This window comes from Marmota monax, unplaced genomic scaffold (genome assembly GCF_021218885.2).
Source record: "Marmota monax isolate L192 unplaced genomic scaffold, Marmota_monax_Labrador192_F-V1.1 WCK01_AAM20220418_F8-fsc00259, whole genome shotgun sequence".
Lineage (NCBI taxonomy): Eukaryota > Metazoa > Chordata > Mammalia > Rodentia > Sciuridae > Marmota > Marmota monax.
The window spans coordinates 41,620-56,434 of record NW_026694482.1 but is presented as its reverse complement, the minus strand read 5'-3'; the positions used below and the strand labels follow the sequence as shown (position 1 = coordinate 56,434).

General features: G+C 41.6%; 1 protein-coding gene across 8 annotated transcripts in view; it reads left to right on the top strand.

The window, feature by feature from the left end:
• Positions 1–14,815, top strand: part of LOC124075612 (threonylcarbamoyladenosine tRNA methylthiotransferase) — a gene marked incomplete at its 3' end in the record, with an annotated part of 342,895 nt that overhangs the window by 292,408 nt on the left and 35,672 nt on the right.

The following is a 14,815-nucleotide window of genomic DNA, read 5'->3' as shown; positions in this document are numbered from 1 at the left end:
GTATTGCTATGAGTTGTCACGTGCAGTAGGCCCTGTCCTCTTTCCAAAAGGACCTTCCTAAATCCATCTTGAAGGAAATCATCAACCTTGACTCTTGATAAGTGGCTGGATGGGAAGGGGTACTATGGGGAGTGGGATTTGAACTACAAGCCTGAGCCTTCTGTCACCTGCTCCGGGTGTGTTCTCTCTCCCTCTTGTTTCGTTTTTAGCCAACACAGATGTGACTGATTCCAGGCAGATGCCCCTCTTCTGCTATGGTGGGGGGAATTCAAACGTGGATCCCCCAGTTCTCAGCCTTTGCTCTATGTACCTTGTGTAATTCCCTCCCTCTGGATGTGGGTGTCAGTGGATATGATGGGCCATTTCTCCAGTGGTTATGGAGCCACAAGATGCATGTGGCCCTTGAGCATTGAAATGTGGCTGGTATGACTGAGCAACTGTTTTCTTTGTATCATTTTACTTAATTTAAAAGGAAATAGTCCCATGTGGCTCATGGCAGCTCTAGCTAACAATGTGCTTGCCAGAGTGTTTGGGTGAAAAGTGTGCATCCTCCTTTGAAATACATAAAAGAAAATCTAGATGGATAGTTATGTGGTAAACAAGAGTGGTGCCATGTTTATTGTAGAATCCAGGTGGTAGGTATATAGGGTTTGTGGTAAAATTGTTACATTATTCAACTTCTTCTGTATATTGGAAAAGTTTTATAATAATATGATAGGAGGAAACCTTTCAACAGACTTTAATAAGAAAGTAATTGTACCAAATAAAGTTCAAGACCAGATGGTTTCACTGGTGAAGTCTGGCAAACATTTAAAAAATTAACACCAGTTTATCTCAAAATCGTCCAAAAAAAATGCAAGAGGAGGAACATTTTCTGACTCATTCTCTGAGGCCAACCTGATATCAAAGCTAGAAAAAGATATCAGAAAAAAATCATAGATACATATCTCTTATGAGTACTGATGCAAAATCTGCAAGGAAAACATTAGCTACTGAAACTTAATAGTATCTTAAAAGGATTGTATACACCATCCCAAGGGGAATTTATCCCAGGAATTCAAGGGTGGTTCATGTAAGAAAATCAGTTAATGTCATATAGCATGTAACAGAATCATCTCAACTGACCCAGAATAAGCATGTAAGAAAATCTAAACATCTCATCACGATAACAATAATCAAACTGTAAATACCAGGGAACCTCCCGAGTATGCTCAGGGCATCTCTAAACGGCTCAGTTGAGGCATCTGCTCACTTGAGGAAGAGTGAACAAAAGCTTCCCCTTAAGACCAGGAACAACCAGGGCACTTGTTTCCAACATTGGCCTGGGATTGCTGATCAGATCACTCAGGCCCCAAAACGAAGGAAAATGTATCGAAAATGGAAAGGGAAAGTAAAATTGTTAAGAAGTGACATGATCCTGTATATAGAAGATCCATAAGAATTTTTAAGAAAACTGGTAGAGTTAAGAAATGATTAGGCAAAGTTTATGTTATAAACACAAAAATCAGGTGTGTTTCTCTACACCAGCAGCAAACAACCTAAAAGGGAAATTAAGAAAGCAGTTTCCTTAACATCTGAAAGAATGAAATGCCTAGGAATAAATTTAATACAGGAGTTGAGAAATTATACACTGAAAACTATAAATTTTTTTTTATTGTTGGTTGTTCAAAACATTACATGTTTCTTGATATATCATATTTCACACTTTGATTCAAGTGGGTTATGAACTCCCATTTTTACCCCATATACAGATTGCAGAATCACATCAGTTTATAAAAATTTTTTTGAAAGAAATTAAAGAACACCAAAATAAAGGCAAAGACATTCGTGTTTGGGGATGGGAAGGAAGACTTCATATCGATGAGATGTCAGCACTGCCCAGTGTTCCACACTTTCAAGCCAAACTTCCAACAGCTTTTTTTGAAGAAAGAGAAAAGCTTGCCCTCAAATTCCTGAATAGCCAAAGCAGCCTTTAAAAGAATAAAATTGGAGGACTCACACTTTCCAACAAAACTTACTACAGAGCTGTGGTAATCTAAATAGCGTGGCACTTGCCTAGGAGTGGATGCTGATTAGTGGAGTTGAACTGACAGTCTAGATAGAATTAAACCCATTCACTAGTGGCCAGTTGATATTTGATGAGCACCTTGTCCATTCAGTAGGGAATGTGGTTTCTTCAGTGGACGGTCCTGGGCCAACTGGTTCCACATATAAAAGAATATTGTTAAACCCTAGCTCATACCATATACAAAAACTGGATCAAGGACCTAAATATCAGAGTTCAGCAGTAAGACTCTTGGAAGAAAATATAGGGCTAAATCTTTCTGACCTTGGATTTAGCAATGGATTTTTAAATATGTCACCAAAAGTACAAGAACCAAAGAAAAAATAAATTGGATATCCTAAAGATGTAAAACTGTCATACAGCAAAGGACATTATCAAGAAACCAAAAAGATGATCTATAGAATGGGAGAAAAAAATACCAAATCATCTAGTTAGAAAATGGCAAAGGACTTAAGTAGACATTTTAAAAAATTAATACATGAAAAGATGCATTGGTCTATCCAAAAGAATTTCGAACAGTAATTTAAATACTCATATACCAGTGTTCATTGTAGCATGTTTTGTAGCCAAAAGGTTGAAGAAAACCAAGTGTCAATCAACAGCTGGATGGAGAGACAGACTATTCTACATGGGTCTGAGGGTAGTAGCAGAGTAAGCATTTGCCTAGCATGCACAAGGCTCTGTATTCAATCCTCATTTTGCCCCCCCCCCTTAAAAAAATCTCATATACTCATAATTTAGTAGTATTCAGCCATAAAAAGGAATGAAGTTCTGATACATGCTGTATTGTGATAAACCTGAAAAACATCGTGCTAAGTGAAATAAGTGAGACACGAAAGTCTTATATGGATATTGTGCGATATAAAGGCTGATGTTGTGTAACTCCACTTCTGTGAAACATCTTGGATAGACAAATTCATTAAGACAGAATGTAGGTTAGACGTTACCAGGGACTGGGCAGAGGAAGGAATGAGTGTTGAATGGATTAGCGTCTAATGGATATAGAATTTCGGTTAGTGGTGACAAAAAGTGTTTTGGACATAACAGTGATAGCTCCACATTATTGTGAATAAAAAGTGTCATCAAAATAGAAAAATTGAAAAGCACTGTGACAATGGTCAATAAAGCCATAGCCTGGGAGAAAATATACCTAGTGTATTGATACGTCAAAGGACTGATATCCAGGATATAAAGAATTCTTACAACTCATTAATAAAGACAATGGGTGAATTTTAAAATAGGCAAAATATTTGGACAGATATATATATGTATATCCAAATAGTACATGAAGTTTTCAACATTGTGATTCACAAGGGAAATGCAAGTTGGAACTGCACTTCAGATAATGGCTGTAATTGGTGCAGTCACCAAAATGACAAGGTCGGCAGCACAGGAGGTGGCCTTAGTGTGGGTGGTCAGCTGATTCGCACCATCTCCTTTGCACACTGTTGTTGGGAACTGAGCCTTCTAAGCACTTTGGAAGAAGGTCTGACAATTTCTTAGACAAATAAACAGATTTATTATGTTATTCACTAATTCTATTAATTGACCAAAGAGAAAATTTTTAAAGGGTCATAAAAAGTCTTATATGCAATATTTATTATGACCAAAACTTAGTCTGTGTATCTCTCAATTGAATCAAGAACAAGTGAAGTCAAGTTTATTCTCACAATGAAATATTTTTAGTAATTACAAGGAATGAACTATTGTTTTCAACAATACCATGAATTTATCTCTGTATTCAGTCAAACATTGCACAGCAAAGCACATGATGTGGTCCCTTCAGGCAGGCCTCTGGTGGCCAAAGCCACCCTTTTGTGGGAGAAGCGTCACAGTATTTCTTGCCTCCATGTGTGGGTGTGGGGGATGGTCTGATACCGGGCTTGGGTCACTTTACCGGACCAGCGTTGTTCTATTACTTGAGAGTATTTTGAGTTACACAGATGTCTACATGTGTCAGAACTCAAGATCTGTGTGTTTGATTTTATGTAGATTTTTCAAATAAGCTAGTGAAAAGTACAAGGAAAGCAGATGATAGCCATGCAGACTTAAAACACCTGCATGTTTCTGCGGCCCTTGGCACTCGCCTTGGGCAGCCACCCTGATGTTTTACAGGGTACCGGCCCCGTGTTACTGCCCATAGGCTGTATCTCGAGGTTGCTTGCCACTTAATGATCAGATTGTAGACTCTAAGCAAGATGCTCAGGAAGGAGGAGTTTCTTCTTCAGAACTTCCTTTCTAGTGAAGGAGTCTCTGGCGTCCAGATTCGAACACTGAAGTGTCATGAGAAAAAACGGGCTCAGCAACATATGGGATGGATCAGTGTGCAGTAAATAATTCCTTGCATTTTCAGGGAAGAGGAGGCATTTAGAAATTCACGTTTTCCTGTTAACTGCCATGGTGATATCAAACAATCTGATGGAAAATAAATGTAATGCATCTTAGAACCTTCTGGTGACATTCAGGGTTTGTTGGGCTTTAATGTTCCTTAAAATAAAGTCATCTGGAATAATAGTTCTAAATGTATTTTCTATATTCCTCCCCTGCCCCAGTGGGTCTGGGATGACATCTTTAACAAGTGCACAGGCGACTCAAAACAAGTTGTTTGGGAAACACTCAGCTTGTGGGAAGCACTCTGGTAATTCATAGTGGACTCCTCCACCACCACCCAGAAAAGAACAGACCTTACTCAAAAGCTAGGTTTGATCAAGGTGATGCAGACAACATGGGGTCATGCAGAGCTAGGCAAAAGGCAGACTGAGAGACTTCATAGGCCCCAGGACAGTTTCTTCAACAAAGAGAAGTGAGGAGCGGTTAGGAGGGAGCAGGGAGAAAGTTGGGGGTTCTGACAGATTAAAAGAGATTCAATAGGGGATTGCGACATGTTGACCTCATGTGGATCTTTATTCAAAGAAACTTTAAAAAGTGCACAATTACAAAATTGACTATTTTGAAACTTTTTTAGGTGTGGTAATAATGAAATATTTATAGATGAAAAGACAGATTATTAAAGCTGTTCTCATTTCTTTGGTGCCAGTGTTTTCTGTCAGTGCTTTTCTAGATAAGCCAAACTTTCTGGAAGCAGTTGCCTTAAGCATCTGTCAATAGAGTTTGATCAGATTGGTTAAATTGAATGAATGAGACTGAGGCCAACTCAAGTGGGTGAGAACCTCCTGGTCTTCCGCCGAACATCTGCTCCTCCTGACAGGCGCACAAAGGTCGATCCCACGGATGTACCTGAGCTGCATTCAAGGGAGCAGGTGCAGAATGTATGCTTCTTTTGTCTGCACCTGCCCCACCTCAGGTAAGCAGGAACAGCTGTTGGGAGCAGCACAGCATTACCCTGTGGGTGGGTCTGGAAGGAGCCCATGTGAGGCTGTGGCTGCTGCACTTCTTATAGTGATACTTTTGACTTGGCATCACAAAAGCAGCACATGGGGACATCTTCATAACATACTAAGTTCTTTGGGATTTTACCTGTCGGTAAACGGGGCAACTGGGGGCATTGAGTTGCTGCCCTGAGTGTGGCTTAGAGCCTCTCTGCTGGTGGGAGGTGCTGTCTGGTCTTTGCCTCAGAGCAAACGAACACTGGCTTTCAGGGAACCTGGGTCCCCCACCCTGAAACTGAGTGTTTCTTGGCATATTCGATTTAGCTTTATGCCTTCAGCAACTGCTTTTCCACAATCATGCTAACGATTAGGGGATGTATGTTCAGGAACATATGCCTGAATTATTTGAGTGAGAGGGGCTGACCATGGGGGAAGATGATATGAATGTTGCAGTGTATTTGTCTCGTTGTTCAAATGTTTGTTCTAGCCATAGCTCTACTTATTTATATTGTTTTTAAGGTTTATTGTCTCTGTCAGAGGAAGCATTTTCTCCTATTTGCAAAATCTGTGTGCCTTGGGATAGGATAGTTACCATCTGTATCCTCAGTTGCCATTCTGCAGTGTGAGGACAGTAATAGTCACAGAGGTACAGAAGGGATCAAGTGGCTGACCATAGGGCGAGGCATGGTCTGCCTACTCAGTAACTGATGGCTGTTGCTGCTAGTAGCAGTATTGTGCCGGTTAGTGAGGAGAAAGATTGGGATATCACTTCGGATGTTTCTTATTAGAACAGAGATTCACATTTCTCAGGCTGATACGGTCCTTGTCAAAGCACCCAAGTGGTGTGGGTATAAATGAAATTTAAACACATGGAAGAGAAACATTCTTTAAACTTTGGGTTGTGTAATTGTATGCTAAGTACATTTCCTGGGAGGGAGAATGGAATTGTCAAGGGTGGTACTTCATTCATTAGCTTTTGCTTAGGATTAAAATGCTGGTCGGAAATTAGTCTGGTGGGATCATTCCCAGTCCACCATGCTGTTGACCTCAACTATTTCTAGTCAGTTGTTTTTGGTAAACAAGCATATTTAAGAAAAATTATTTTTTCTTATCATACCAGTTGGATTATCGTTTTAAGTAAGCGGTGATAAATTTAGTAACATTAGTGATTTGTAATTCAGTGGTCTATACCTTACACTTTTTTCTGTGCTTTCAAACATAATATATAATTTTTTTGTGACTTCAGGGGGGAACAAAGGCTTTGGCACCTTAAATTTTCAAAAACTGTCCAATTGTGCTGCTTTGTTTTTGAAAGAAGTTTGAATGATACTCTATTTTACGAAACCCACTCTTCTGAATCAGAGATTTTCCATGTGGGGAAGTTGGAAGAAGCCTTTTATCTTGTGTTTGAGTGTTGCAGGCATAATAACTGCCCCTTGTTCAGACAAATAGCTGTTGTTTTTATTTTTAGACAAGATTATGCACTTTTTAAACTGAATTTTGGGCAAATAGATATAAGCACTAGGTTATGTACTCTGGGGTCCAGGGTGTGACTCAGTGGTGGAGTTCTCGCCTGGCATGCATGAGGCGCTGGGGGAAAGTTAGGTACTTCTAAGCTTTGGTCTTGGGCAAATAAAAATAACATCTAAAATATAGCCACACTCACTAGTGGATTTTCCAGAGAACGAATAAGTGTTGATTTTTGTCACATGCTCCTTAGATTCTTTTTTTTTTTTTTTTTTTAACGAATCTGAAATGATATGCTACAGGTAAAGTTGGGGTTGGCTCCCTTTCATCTTGTACCAGGTTCTGCTACCTGTTGCTTATCAGAAACAGCTGCTGCCGTGAATTAGGTCTGTATTGAGGGGGAGAAGGATGTAAGTTTGATGTGAAAAATGGTTTTGTACTCTCAGATACTTTTCAGCTTTACTCTTTTCACTCATTTTCTTGAGTTATCCATGTTGCTCCATTTATCAGTTTCTGTCATTTTAATAATAATTTATAATTTTTTCATCTGGTGATGGACATCTGGGTTGTTTCCAGCTATAAATGGGGAATTGCAGGGGCCATACGAATGTTTACTTCCTTTAGTGCACGTGTGAGTTACTTTAGGTTAATGAATATACTACTTGCAGTTTTGCTGCGTTTTACCTAAATGCTTTTACAGATTTCTTCCAGAGGCGTGTTTCCGTTTCCCCATATTACTTAGCTACTCACTTTTAGAATTCTTCTCATTTTTAAAATGTCTGTCACAAGGATGAATTCAGTGCCTTCTGTTCCTGTGTGTAGATGAGAGCTAGATGGATGCATTCATCCAGTAGGTGTTCATCACGACTCTGTTGTTAATTCTGAAACCCCCTAATGGAAATTAACAAGTCACATCTACATTGGCAGTTGTGAGAAGCCTGTCATGTCTCCGTCTCTTTAACATCGTTAAACTGCCACTATTCATGATCATTCCTGGAAAGAGTGGAATGACTTCCCATAACAAGCTGCCCCACGCAGGCACCACACTGCCTAGACTCACACACTTGTGTGTGCTCCTGAGGTGGAAACGTGCAGATTGTGATAGGCGCTCCTCAAGTTTTGCCCTTAACTTTTGTCACTCTGTGGCCCTTTTAATAAGCTAGAAACCTTATTTTCCTCTGTCCATTGCAGCCTCTGATATGCTGCCACTTACTGCTTTGTCTACAGCATCATTGGAGCCGCATTAAAAAAAAAAAAAAAACAATTAACATTCTGGGCAAGGACTGAAAGGGAACACAGACAAATGAAAACGAAGGGATTGGCATTGAAAGTGGCTTTTTTCTTTTAGAATCATTTTGTGCAATTTAAAAATGGTCTGAGAGAAAAAATAAGAAAGTTGTGATAAAATGAGTACAACATTTGGAAATAGCCATTTGATGTAAAAAGCATATTTTTGCATTTTCTTAAGTGCAACCGAAAGAACATTTTACATCAGTAATGACAGTTTGAATTTTGTGGTTTAGAAACAAATGTATATAATGGTGTTTGGTTCGTGAACTCACGAGGTTGATTTTTCTGTTAACATTTTCTTTCGTTTTGGTTTTTTGTCCCTGTCTTTGGAGACAGGCCACTACTAGGAGGGGACACCAGGTTTATGCTTCCTCTCTTCTCACCTTGGTCAAAATAAACTTCTCAAAAAGAACTGTGGCCATCAATCATGTTAAAATGATCTTGGGTTCAGAGGGTAGTGTCGCATTTTTCTACTTGGACCTGCACCTAAGTCCAGTTGGGCTGCTACAACAAAACACCTCAGACGGGGTGATTATCACCAGCGTAAATTCACCGCTCACAGTTCTGGAGGTTGGGAATCTAAGATCACGGTGTGGGCAGATTCCATGTGTAATAAGGGCTCCCTTCGACTTCATAGATGCCTCTGGTCGAGTCTTCCCTTGCAGAAAGAACGAGGACGCCCCTCATGCTTCTTTATTCACAAGGACATTAACACCTCCTCCCTCAGGACCCAATGGACTTCCAAAGGTGCATCAAGAAAACCCCAACTTTAACTAAAGATAACTCAATGATAGGGGTTTGTTCAGAAGTCAGTTGGGTCACATGGGTGAAAAAGAACAGAGGCCACGTTTTCTAACCCCCAGGAGATGCAGCGTTCAGGAGTGGGATAGGAAGATGCAGCACCAGGGGAGGCTGCCCTCCGGTGTCATGCCGGAGTGAGCCGGAGGCTGCACGTCCTGCACGCAGCCTCCATGGCCTGGGAATGTGGTGGTCGGCCTGGTGCTCTAGACAACGTACCTGTACATAGGAGAAAACAAATGTGCTTAGGAAAATCTTCCAAGAAATAGTTCCGATTTTGTGTCTCTTTTCCACCAAATCTTCAGCTTTGCATTCAGGATTTTTTTTTTTTTTTGTATTGGGGATTTAACCCAGAAGCCTTTACCACTGAACTGCATCCTTGGGCCTTTTTATTATTTTGAGATGGGATCCCCTACACTGCTAGGGCCTTGCTAAATTGCTGAGGCTGGCCTTGATCCTCCTGTCTCAGGCTCCCCAGTTGATACATTATAGGCATGTGCCACCATGCCAGCTATGTTCAGTTTTTTTTTTTTTTGTAAGGAACTAAATCAGTAATCAAATGTAGAGGAAAGATATAGTTTCTTTGTGACTATATAGAAGAATAGACCAAATTAAAATAAGTTATTCTAGTTTTATATTCAATGTGTTTTTATAGTGAGTGTTTATTATTATTTCCCACAATTAACATGAATTAGCTTTCTTTTGCTAATCATAGTTAAAAATACATTTAATGATTTAATTAAAACACACTTTAAGCAATTAAGACTACATTAAAACTCTAAGATGGGGTCATGGAACAACTCGGAGGTCAATCGAGCTGACGAAATGTTTCTGGATCTGCAGAGAAGACCATGGAAATGTGTCTGCTCTTCAGGGAATAGATTTGCTTCAGCGAAACTTTCTCATTTGCCCCTGGGCAGGAGTGTGGCGCAGCTCCTCTGGGGTGAATGTGGCTCATGATGGCTGTCTTCTGTCATGGCGGACTTCTTGGCTCCTTTTACTGTTTGACCTTGGCCTGAGTTTTGTTTCATTTGCTCTTGTGTGTCTTCCTGTCCTGCTTGTCTTTACCCCTCTTCTTGGTCTCTGGGTCTGGAGTTGGTATGTTTCATTCTGCCTGCTCATCTCTCTTCCTCCTTCTCCCACTCTCCTTGTTTGGGGTGGGTTCTCGTTCCTTATGACTTTTGAGCCCTCTCTAAGAGTGACCTCCTGCTGAGGTTTCCCCTAAGCTCTTCTTAAGTGTGGGCTTGTTTTTATGACGATACTGTAGTTCTAAAGTGACCCCTCTTGACTTTTGATTGACTCTTGACTATTCTTGTCATCTGAAGTTGGAGAGATGGAAACCCAATTCCTCTTTCTAAACTCTGTGGATTCAATAGGAAAATGAATCAGTGCAACTTTAATCCAATCATCGTTTATCTCATCATGAAGATCATTGAATGAAATGATATTTTAAGTCAATCATTATTAGGGTTTGGATATGAGGTGTCCCCCAGAAGCTTCTAGGATAATGCAGGGATGTTCAGAGGGACACTGACTGGATGCTGAGAGCTGTGGCCTAATCAGTCCATCCTAATCTGGGCTGACTGGGTGGTCAGTGTAGGCAGATGGTGAATGGTTGGAGGAGATGTGTCCCCGGGTTGTGCCCTGGGAGGGGTCAGCCTCTCGGTGCCCCCTCCCCTTCCCTCTGGTTGCCTTGAGCAGAGCAGCTTCTCTCCCGCCGCCCTCCGTCGGCATGCTCTGCCTCCCCTCCCATCCAGAGCAGTGCAGAGGCAGACCATGGACGGAACCTCTGAAACTGAGCCAAAGTAAGTTTTTCATCCTAAGTTGTTCTTGTTGGGTATTTTGGCTACATTGGTGAAAAGCTGACACAACTGAACATTTTCTTATTTTCATTTTCTTTTCATTTCATTTTTCTTATTTTCATTTATACAGTGAGATTCTGTTTTTAAAATCTTATTTCATAAAAATAGCATTCTATTAGAGCATTTCCTCCTAATTTATGTGTACTCAAGTAGTCTACACTGAAATTAAAGCCCTCCAAATGTCTCCTGTGTACAGAGCAGTGGTGCCAGGAAGTATCTGGAAGTCCGTGTTGCTAAGTTCCACATTTCCTCTGTGTAGAGAGAGGCAGGGCCATGGGTACCTGCAATCAGGTGTCGCTGGACAGGGGGAATACGTTCTGACAAGTGTGTGGGAGGAGATTTCATTTTTGTGCAAACATCATAGAATGTGCTTGTATACGCCCAGTTGGGAGAGCCTATTGCATACCTAGGCTGTGCGCAATGGACATCTTCTTCGGGTGCGTCGTTGCTGAGGTTGCATTGTGGGGTGCACAGTGCAGCATTTGTGAGCACAGGGCAACCTGGACAGTGTCCTGCGTTCTCTGCTGGTTCTTGACCCTGCGTCACGGGGTGTTACTGGTAGAGGATCGTGTGTGCTTTCTTGCTGCAGTGAATCTTGTACTGCTTTTGGGGACCGTTCAGTGAGGATCTACTGCTGACCAGGGACAGGGCTAAGCAGTTGCTGCACTGCTAGTGTTGGTTGTTAGTCACAGTACTCCGTGAGTCGTTACTGGGACCCCCACTTTGCTGGTGAGGACACCGAGGCATAGAGGCTGAGACCTGAGCACAGCAGCACAGGCGTTTGCTTTCTCCAGTGTGCTGGGTGAGGTCTGTGACGGGAGATGCTGCCGGGCCCCTGCTCTCCCTGCCCTTGACCCTTGTGCGCTGCTCATCCTTCCATTTCTACCTGCAGCAAGGATTATTCAGAGAAAAAATGAAGTTCAACAGTGGCCCCCCTTCATTCTCTACCACAAGTATCCTCCTTCAGACAGCAAGTGTGCACTGCAGGCGCGTGGAAAGTGGTGAAAAACGCACACCTGGAATCACACAGCAGATTTCCCAGGCCAACAGCTGAAGCAGTAGAATGAAAACCATGATGATTGCTGTGCCGTTGGGGAGACAGCCCCACCTTTGCTAGTGCTGATCATTCTCCTGCATTGAACAGCGAGAAGCTCCTGGCTTCTGGCCTGGTCCTTACTGTCTCGTGACCTCTCACGTGGCTCCCACTTTCCCCCTTAAATATGCAGTAAGCATGTTAGAGCACAGCCCCTGAAGAAGGTACCGCTGGTGGCACATCACTCCTTGTGCCTTGGGTGGAAAGGGCTGCTCTTAAAGGTGACCATGAGAGAGTGTCGTTCCATTGAGCTGTTCCAGGAGCTTCCCCTTGTCACTTTGAACACCATCCCATCCGTGGGGGAGAGTCCTTTCCAGCTTTCTCTTTATGGGATCGCCTGTTTTTCAATAACGTATTTCTTAATAAAGGGGGGAACACAAACTTGGTTCCTTGAAATCTTACCACTGTGTCTCTAAGAAATGTGCTGGGAAACGTGAGGAAACGGACAGCATCCCTTAAGGAAATCATCTGTGGACGTGTGAGCATATGTTATCATTTGTGTAAATTTTTTCCTGGAAGTTGAATATTAAAATTAAATGGAAAATCTTTATCATGAAGGGCTTGTGTAATTCATAATGATTTTTATTTATAGCCATCAAGTACTGAAAATCATTGGGACATGTCGTCTTTCATATTTATGACAAGAGATAATGTCCATTTGCGTTCAAGTATTAAAATAGGAGCATCTGTGCTCTCTGAAGTCCAGAGGGGACAGCCTTGCTGGGCTCACTCTGTGACGGAGAACCCGCTGCAGCAGGCTGTGTGAGAGCCCCAGCCATGCTGTCACCTTTTCATAATGTCCTGTGTATACGAGATGGCATTTGATGTGACTGTTGCCTTTATTTGCAGGGTCTGGTGGTGTTCCATCTGTGATTTTTTTGGTTTCATGTTTTTATTTAATCATAACATATACCCCCCAATCCGCCCATCTCAAGTGTGTAGTTTGGTGATTTCCATAGACCCGAAGCAGTTCCTGGCACTCAGGAAGACAGATGCTTCTCACTTCCGGGCACCACTAGTGCCACCACTACCCTGACTTCTTGCATTGGAAATAGCAAACGGCCTTGTAGGGATTCTGAATTTTATTCCAAGAACAATGGGAAATCACCAAAGGCTTTGGGCAGTGAGATGACATCTTATTGACATTTTAAAAATATCTATAGCCGTGTGGAGAATAAATTGTAGGGGCCCAGGTGTAAGTGGAGGAATCCGATAGAAACCTACTTGACGAAATCACTTGTGGTTGACTTAGCACCGTGGAAGTAGAGGTGGGAGAGAGGAACGCTCAATGCACCCCGCCATGCGCACACCCATGTGCACGAGGTATTTAGAAGGCAAAATAAACTGAATTTAGAAATGAGAGGGGAGCAAGACAGAGGGAGGCATGAGAAGTTCCAGGTTATGTATACTTAATATGGTGAAATATACTTAATATGGAAGACGGAAGAGGCTAGCATTCAAGTGAGAAGTTCTGCAGCTTTGGTTTGGACACATTACTGTGAAATGGCCAGGAGATAACAAACAGGTCCCTTTGAGGAGGCTGATAGCTATACTGACGTTTAGGCAAGGAATCTCTGCTGGAGATCTCAATTTGGAATTATTGGCATGTATGTTACATTGAGAACCACAATGCCAATGAAATCTCAGAGATGGAGTGCAGAGTAAAATCATGGTGATATTTAAGAATGTATGGCATACAAAAAGGCACAAAAAGAGAAAGATTTCAAAATGGCAATAATAGAAGAATGGTCCCTGGTGAGGTGTGACAGCAGGTCATTTGGGCACCTAAACTGGTGATGTGTGGAGCTGAAACCCACCTAGTGAGCCGGGATGGGTTTGGCTGTGACCCACCTGGGCTTGCGCACATAGGTGGGAATCCTTCTTCACTCCGCTGTCACTGTGTTCTACATGGGGACAGTGTTCAGCTGATGGGAAATCAGTGACTTTTGAAGGAAAATGGGCACACTTCAATTTGTGACTTCAGGGTGAGGAAAACAAATTATTTTTTAGCCTATCTATCTGCCAGTCCTGTTCACCAAGTCTGTGCCAAATTTCTGTATTCAAATAGCCACACTAAAAACCCAGCCTGCCCACTTGATGCGCGCGTGCATACACACACACACACTGTTAATGCTGAAAGTCTTAATTTTGATTTCAAAGCCTTTCTGGGATGTTAGTCTTTGAAACACTACCTCCTTTAATCTTGCCAAGCACCCTCCTTTGGAGTTGTGTTCTTGAATGGAGTGCTGTGGAGTTGGTAAGTGCATGTCCGTTACTTTACTCAGCCTGAGTTCCTTTGAGATTTTATAATTGAACATTAGTAATATGCATCATTTTAGAAGTCTGCAGAGATTGGTCTTGATGTTCCTTTTAGCTTTGCTTTTACAGTGCTTCTTACATATTTATTGGAGGAGATGAGATGATTTTCTGCTCCTGTATGCTTTAGTTTGATTGCTTAATCATAATTGTATTTTTCCATATACTTGAACATGGTAACTAAGAAGAGAATTCTGGTCAGGAAAGTGCTGCTGCTTGAATAGAAAATGTTTTATTTGAAAGTGCTCAAAACCACCACTAAGGAACGAAAGACTTAGAAACCTGTTTGAGTTGGGCTTTCTTGCTCTCATCAAGATGAACGTAAATCCTTTTAGGGTTAGTAATTATAAACCAAAAAAAAATGAATATGAAGAAGAGATCCTAGTAATACAGAACAGTTCAGTGCCACAAGAATTTGTTTCCCATATATTCAGCAAACTCCCTGGAGAACCCATTTGGTGTAATTATTTTGAAACTCTGGAATGTGTTGAGGGCTTGCAACTTCTAGGGGGAGGCTTTGATTGTAAGATGTGGTTAATTTTGGCTAATTTTAGTTCTTAGCAGAGTAGCAGCTACTCACCCCCACCCTATAGCC